Source organism: Silene latifolia, chromosome 6 (genome assembly GCF_048544455.1).
Source record: "Silene latifolia isolate original U9 population chromosome 6, ASM4854445v1, whole genome shotgun sequence".
NCBI lineage: Eukaryota > Viridiplantae > Streptophyta > Magnoliopsida > Caryophyllales > Caryophyllaceae > Silene > Silene latifolia.
The window spans coordinates 58,313,915-58,321,926 of record NC_133531.1 but is presented as its reverse complement, the minus strand read 5'-3'; positions in this window follow the sequence as shown (position 1 = coordinate 58,321,926).

Sequence of the window (8,012 nt, the reverse complement as noted above, 5' to 3'; positions counted from 1 at the left end):
CAAAAACATCCTTGAATTCGTGAAAAAGGCTAACGAACTGCGCCCTTTCTATGATGTCTAGGGTTGTCCCTATCTTAAGTTCTTTAGGTTCTAGTTCTGTTCCCACGTTATTTGCCTTAGTGTTTTCTATATTTGGTGCCTCATGTCCCTTTTCTAGTATTTGTTTTATTATATAATGAGGTAGTTTGATTGTGTCGGGTCAGGATCATCCTCAGTATCGTCATAAATAGAATTGTAATCAAAATAACACGAGGAGTAATTAGAATCTTATTTAAAATTTGAAAATAGCTGAAACAAAGATGTCATCTAAGTTGTGGTCAGAGGCGGTAGAGGAACAACCTCTTGGAGATTCCCCAGATTACCGTTACTAGATGATGTTAAGCTACGAGATAAACTAGAAGAAATGATAGGAAATGGAGTCACAACAGGGGGAGACTCCTTAACAACTTCTCTAGACTTAGACTCGGACTCGGACTCTAACTCTAACTCGAACTCGTCGTCTTCTGGTTCTCATTTGAACACCTCTCCTTTACCAGTTGTGCGCTTGAAGAGTATCTATTGATTATTGGTCCACTTGATGGACTTTCTCCATAATGTCTACATCTTGGCTGGATCTGCATTGGTGATTAGAGCTGTCAGATTGAAATTGTCGTCTGGGAGTATCTAATGATTTCATCTTGGGCTACCCTCACAAACCGGTCTTCTACAAACAGAAGGCTAACAGCTTGACCGTCGAGACAAGGTGTCTGACAAGTTTTGGCGACATGAGTTATTTCTTGAGGAATGAAGTAACAGTCATGGAATACTTCAATTCTAGCTAATCTGTTGCCTTCAAAGATCCAAGGCTCAGGAAATCCATGGAGATTTTATGATCCCCTTATTTGATGAAGTACCCATTCAGTGTATGGTGATACGGGCGCATCTGGATGCCTTGATTTTTCCATTGATGGATTGCGTGAGCATTTCATATGTCCTTTTTGGTGGGTTTGTACCCTAGCCCTAGAGGTATTTTCTGCGAATTGCCTTCCTTGAAAGGTGGGAAGGTATTCTTTGTTATGGGGTTCAATGGCATTCCTAGGAAGTATCTCTGGGATTTAAGGATGTGGTTGACCACTAAGTTGGAGTAAGGATTGAGGTATAGAGGAGCTAGCTCGATCTCTATCATATTGATGATTTGAAATCTTCCCGATTCATGCACAGGGCCAGAGACAACTCGATTGTTGGACATTTTCTCGATAATAGCTTTGATTGGAGAAGATGTGATGGTGTGTCGAGTGGTATTTTGACCTTCAGATGGAGCGTGGACGTTACAGCTTTGGAAGCATGAATCGATGGCCTATAAAGAAGTATATTGTAGGATGCCTCGATGTCGACTATCTGTAAGTTGACTTTCCTTTCGACTGGCCTAATGGCCACAGTGAGATTGACTAGCCCTACCACCTTACGGCGGGTTCCGTTAGAAGCACGAACACCTTGATTGGTTGGAGTTCAATCTAATTCTTTCAGTCCCAATTTAGATGCAGTTTTGAGTGGCATGACATTGACTGCAGAACTATCATCTATCAATGTCATTGGCACATTCTTCTTAAGACATGTAACAGTGATGTATAAAGCCAGGTTATAGGTGACCCTAAAGGGTTGCAGATCTTCATAAGAGAAAGTAACTATGTTACTTAGCTTTGCAGCGTCCTGGAGGACGAAATTAACCATGTCGTCAGGTGTTGAGTCAAATGACACATTGAGCGTTGCCAGACCTTGCATTAAAGCTTGATGATGTGGAAATGAGCTAACTATCAATTGACATACTGTAAGATCAGCCTTGGTCTTCTACAATTGTTTCGTCAACAGGTCAGTAGCTAATTCCTCATTTGTGTTAATTTGAGGTATGGTATTGATGTGAGGTGGCTTTGTCGTCTAATCTCTCAATCAAACACTATTTATATTCTTGACAAACTACTCTTAGTAGAGTGGTAAGTAAAGGTCGGCTCCAAAGGTTATATTCTTAACAAACACTATTTATATTCTTAACAAATAGAAAGTAAAGCAAAGTATTAAATGGGGGTGTAAACAATTGATTAAAGATACTAGGGTGCCATGAGTTCATAAAGGAATCATGATGAGATCACATAAATAAGTTTCATAGATGCAAGCAATGTAGTGTTGTAGTGGAATCGAGTTAGTTTATATCTTATAATTCCTAGGGAGTTTAGGGTCTCGGAGCCGAGTCGGTCACAACTTTACAACACCTACAACGACTTAATTCTCCCTATTCAACTATATGCATGGTCTAACAAGCCTTGAGTTAGTTTATGTCTTACAAGTCTTGTTGAAAGGATAAGAGAATCATGCTAGGTTGTCAATCAAGCATTTCATCAAGCATAACATGTGCATAAGTTAAAACTACAACAAAAAAGCATTCATATGGACTTATTAATTAAATATCTACCCCACGATTAACTCCCCTAATCCCCCACTAACCCTAGTTAGGGAACTACCCACTCATTATCATGGAAATCATGTTAACAATGGTGTCAATCATCTTAACAAGTGTAAAATGATGGATGAGTAAACAATAAACAAAGATTAAGCAAAGAGTTAAGAAAGTTTACCAAATTTATGATGAACAAATGAAAAGGAGAGAACAATAAAAGAAAACTTGATTGATGATGAAGAGTTGTCAATTCTCCAATAATCCCAAATAATCTTCAATTACCCAACTATATCTAAGAATTCTTGAACAATAATTCAGGAAGGATTAAAATGTAATTAAGCTAATTGATGCCTAATCTACTCTAATGACTTGATGCTAATCTCCTATTACAAGGTTGTATTTATACTAAGTACAAGTATTAGGTTAACTAAGGGCTTAAATGACGATTAAGCCCCTTAAATGAGGTCCAACGCCTTGAAAGTCCTGGCATAGGACGCACGACCTTCTTTTGATGGACGCCCATCCTGTATTGAAAACCGCACGTCCTGCTTTGGGGACGCTCTGGCAGAACTTAGGGACCCCTGTCCTCCTCAGTGGGACGCCCGTCATGAAGGGCAGAATTGCTTCTTCTTCATTTGGCTGTCCCCTACCTCGTGGGGATCCTTCAAGGGTCGTGGGGGACCTTCGTCATTACCCATTTACTTGTTCTATCAACTTAGGCCTTTTGTATCGGTCTCCTCTTTGATGCTTGGTCGTTATATTCGATCAATTTAGCTCCCTTTTTGCTCTGTTTAGGCAAGGCTTAGCACTCCTCCCCTACCAAGGGCACCAAAACCTCATAGAATATGCAAAAATAGAAAGCTTAAGATAGAAACGACCCTAATACATGCTAAAAAGCATAGGAACAAGGCTATTTAGGGTCTGAATGTGCGTAAATATGAGTCACATCAAATATCTCCAAATCGAACCTTTGCTCGTCCCGAGTAAAGAGGTGACTAAAACTATGAACTTTATTTATAACATAGCCGATGTAAGATAATTAGCGAGTCTCACTCCGCCCCTTCAACTCACAAGAAGACATCTATGAGGTAAGATGCCTTCTTGCAAGGCACGATGGGGCTTGCCAAAGTGGCAATGCATCCAAACATTAAGCACACAAAAACACGTCAAGGGATGCATCTATAAAAGAATAGCCACTTTCCTTATCTAAGTGGCGGAAATCATCTAAAAGGGAAGCAATTTAAGGGTACACACTCCTTCATAGATATTAGTTCTCCTAGTTACTAAGTCCAAGAGGATACAAACAAGTCACCTCCAAGTTGTGTTAAACTAGGCTACTTTCGTCCACAATTGCTAAAGGCTTTTGTCAAGAGCCAAATCCCTATGGTGTTAGAAAACAATGTAGGATCGCAGAATTCCCCCTCTAGCCTAGACAAGAAGAAGGGTCGTCCCCTCTCCATCATGCAACAAAGATAGGATCATCAATGGATAAAAGGGATTCAAAGTATATGAGTTTCATGATAGTTGTTTGCGTTTGGGTTAATTCCCCCCATTTTTGTAGCATTTAACGATTAAGAACATTTCATGCCATTTTTTGATGTTTGGCATTTTCAACTTTGCATTTTTTGAACATTTTGAAAGTAACCCCATTTATAGCAAGGTTACTTCTATAAAAGCATAGGAGTCTATTTTTGCTCCTCATTTCATTTGATGAAATTGAAAACATTTTTTACATTGATCTTGGAACATGAACTCAATTTGATGTTTTTGTGCCCATTCCCTTTTTGTTGAAAAAATGATGATAGAAGTGCAAGGACGGTTTCATGGCATCAAGGGTCACCTTGGAATAAACGGTAGCCAAGAAGTTATAACACCACAAGGTACTCTTAACTAGGCTTTAGTCCATGGGTCAAAAGATACTAGTATGATACATCCTAGAGTGTCTTGAGGGTATTCTAGCAGACAAAGTCTCAACGAGAAAAATGATCTACATGGGCCTTGTATACACTTGTCAAGCTTCCCAAATAGGCATTTTCACAAAAAATTTCTACCATGCAACTACATGCCATGATGCAACTAACATATATACAACTTTAATGCATATGCTTCTATCAACTAAAATGCCATATAAACTAAATACAAACTCTTGACAACACATAGGTTCATACCGCATCAACAAAATGTAGCCACATTGTCATTAATATATAAGAAGGGTGAAGGAGATTTGGAAAGATCATACCATGCGGTCTTCTATATCCATCATGCTTCGAATCTGGCGTAGTCGTCCCCATGTGATAAGAGTGACAAACAAACAAATATATACATTTCTATGCTACAAAGAAAGAAAATTTAATTTTTAAATTTTTTAAATTTTTTTCATTTTTGAAATAGGTTAGGTGTTAGATGGTTAGATGTTAGAATTTCCCATCCCCACAGTAGTATGGACATTGTCCTCAATGGACAAAACGATAGGAAATTATAAAAGTGTAAATGCATGAAGCAAATGATGCATGAATTCTATACTAAATGCATACTACATGAAATATATTACAAATGATGCAAACTAAACTAGACTATATGATGCATGCTTTCGATTAGGTTGGAGAGCTAATTTAAATTAACTCGGGATGCTTGTGACTAAACTTCCCCAAACCGGTTAAAGCTATGGAGGGAGTTTGTCCACAAGGCCATGCATGCTATGCAAATTGTCGTTTTGGATTTTCCTTGTGGGAGAAAAATTTGTCATCACCTTGATGTTGCTAAGGTGAAAAAAGTCCTTTGATGTTACTAGGACACTCACTAGACAAAAGCCAAAACAACAAGAATTATTCTAAACTATATTATTTTACAAATCAATTTTTGACATTGGAATAAGAGAGGAAGAAAGAGCTTACAAAAGCCATGGTGGGTGCCTCTTACCCTCCTCCACCAAGCAAATGCCAAAGAACTCTTTCATTTATCATCATCATCCCTTTCAAGCTCATCACTCCAATTCATTCTTGACTTATCACTCTCATAAAAGTCCATGAACTCATCCCCCTCACTGTTCACTTCCACGGTGTCACCGTCACTTGAGACTTCCTCCTTTACCTTACCATTGCCACTAGCTCCTTCATTCCCATGGGCCCAAGTAGGGAAGAGTATGTCAAATTGAGCCTATGAAGGAAGTGCTCCTTCCTCATTAATTCGCCCTTGGCGAGCCAATTGATGAAAATTGGGATAAAGAGCATAGTAGATATCCACCCGATCACCGTATTGTTGCCTATGCATTGCTTGAAGTAACCCCGTGGCAAAATCATCCTTTGGTAGAATGAACGGGTTAGGTTGTTTGTAGGATTGGTAAGGAAAGGGGTAGGGAGGAAAAATGATTCTCTCCCCCTTGTTTTGTTGTGGCTCACTTGCTTGGTGCGCAGTAGGAGGTGGGTTGATCTTCTTGTCTTGAATTTCTGGGCACTAGGTATGATGGTATTCGGGAAAGGGGCCCTCTTCTTAGTGAGATAATTGTCAATCCTTCCCTTGGAAAGCTTAGTGGGGCGCTCCCTTTTGTTAACCATTTGATTTGCCTCTCATACCCTTTATAGGCTATCCAATGATGTTGTTGCAATAGAAGTCGTTCATTGAGCCTAGTATTGCCCGGAAGAGGGACATAGGAGTTATATTTGTTGAAATTTGGGTTATACCTCTTAGCTATTCTTGTCATTAAGCCTTCGTTAACAATATGTCGCATCCCATTATCACACCCATTCCGAAATCGTGCCCATCGCTCAAGCAACAGAAAAGGGGCATTGAAATTATACCCGCTTTTCCCTTATATTTTCAAATATGATTCTGTTGGAGTATGTGTCCTCAACATTAGTGCGATCACATGTTTAAATCTCATATTAAGAATACGTAAGGGATGATTCATTATATAGTCAACTGATCGTCATTAATCGGTAATGATTGGCTAACTAGAGTTTGACATTGCTGTCGTATGACGGTGGTGATCAATTGATCCTTTAAGGTCACACCTAAAGGACAATTCCCTTAATAGATAAATTGATTAATTGTATGACGATATAAGGTAATCAATTCCTTAAAATTGAACAATTCATTTGTGAGAGAGGATATTGATATCTTATTGTAATAGGATTAAATAAGATTTATTTTAATAATTGAAATACTTTATTACTAAAATTGTTTATTGTTTGAGAAACAATAGAGATAAGAATGCATGGTTAATTATAATTACAAGATGTTGTGAATTATAATTATATGACCCATTTTATTTATGTGATCAAGTATCACTAGTCAATTTGTTGTATGTAATTTAATTAATTTATAAAATGATATTTATGTGATAAATATGCATTAAATTAATTAATAACATGTAACATACTACATGTGACATATTGTGTGACAATTGACAAATTGACAAAATAAAATGGTAGTCCATTTTATGATAAATGGACCTAAATATTGGATAGTATATGGTGTTAGGATGATGTTATTTTATTAGTAGAAATAGACATCATCATGGCTAGTAAAGACTAGTTTACACACCTATTGTATTGTGAAGAGTAAAAGTGAAAAGCAAGATGCCAATTTTGGCTCCTTTCTCTTGCCTCCACCGGTTCCTCTACTCTCTTTTAAGAGTGTTTTGTTCTCTTATAACACACTACACTACCATCATTCATTTGATGCATGCAAAATCTCTACTACTCTCACAACTCTCTAAAATGTCTTAGAATCCTCATAAATTGTTCATCAAAATTCTAAACACAATATAGGATTACTAGTGTAGTAATAAGTATATTATTAGAATTAATTTTAAGGATACTAGTGTATTAATCTAGTTAATTAGTATACTAGTTTAAGGGATAAGTCTTGGGTGCAATCAAAGGAGAGTCTCTACTTTGGGATTTTGGAGGATCATCCAACATATTAAGCTCAAGAACAAGTGAAGGAAGGTGACCTTACTTGTGCCCATATTTTCGAACCAACCTACAATGTAAGGGATATTGTTTTTCTTATAAATCTCTTATTTTGTTATGCATGCACTAGATCTAAAGAATAAATAATTAAGTAGTTAATTAGTACACTATTAGAGGAGTCTAATAAGAGGTATATGAACCTAAAAAGTGGTATCAGAGCATATGATGTTGCATGCATAATCTGTTATTGTTTTTTCCGAGTTAAAATGTTAACATATAAAACTAAAATTTGTGATTTATATGAGTAAGCCACGAAATAATTATGCATGTTATATATTATGGTCTTAAAATATTTTTAGGTCATTTTTATGATTTATGGAAATTTATAGCTCATTATAATGATTTTTAGTGATTTTATTACATTTTTATGAGTAAAATGAACTTTTATTCACTTAAATAAGTTAAGCTTCACTAATGGCCGTGGTATTTTAGTATGACCTCACATGAATATTCTATGTATTGCATGTAAAGTATCATAATAATGTGATTAAAATTTCATGATTTATGAATTTTTAGTGTAAAAATGCCATAAATGGAGGTTAAAATGTCTAAAAATGGTTAAACTTATTCTCTGACCTTGAAAATTTTATATAACCTAACATGCATAT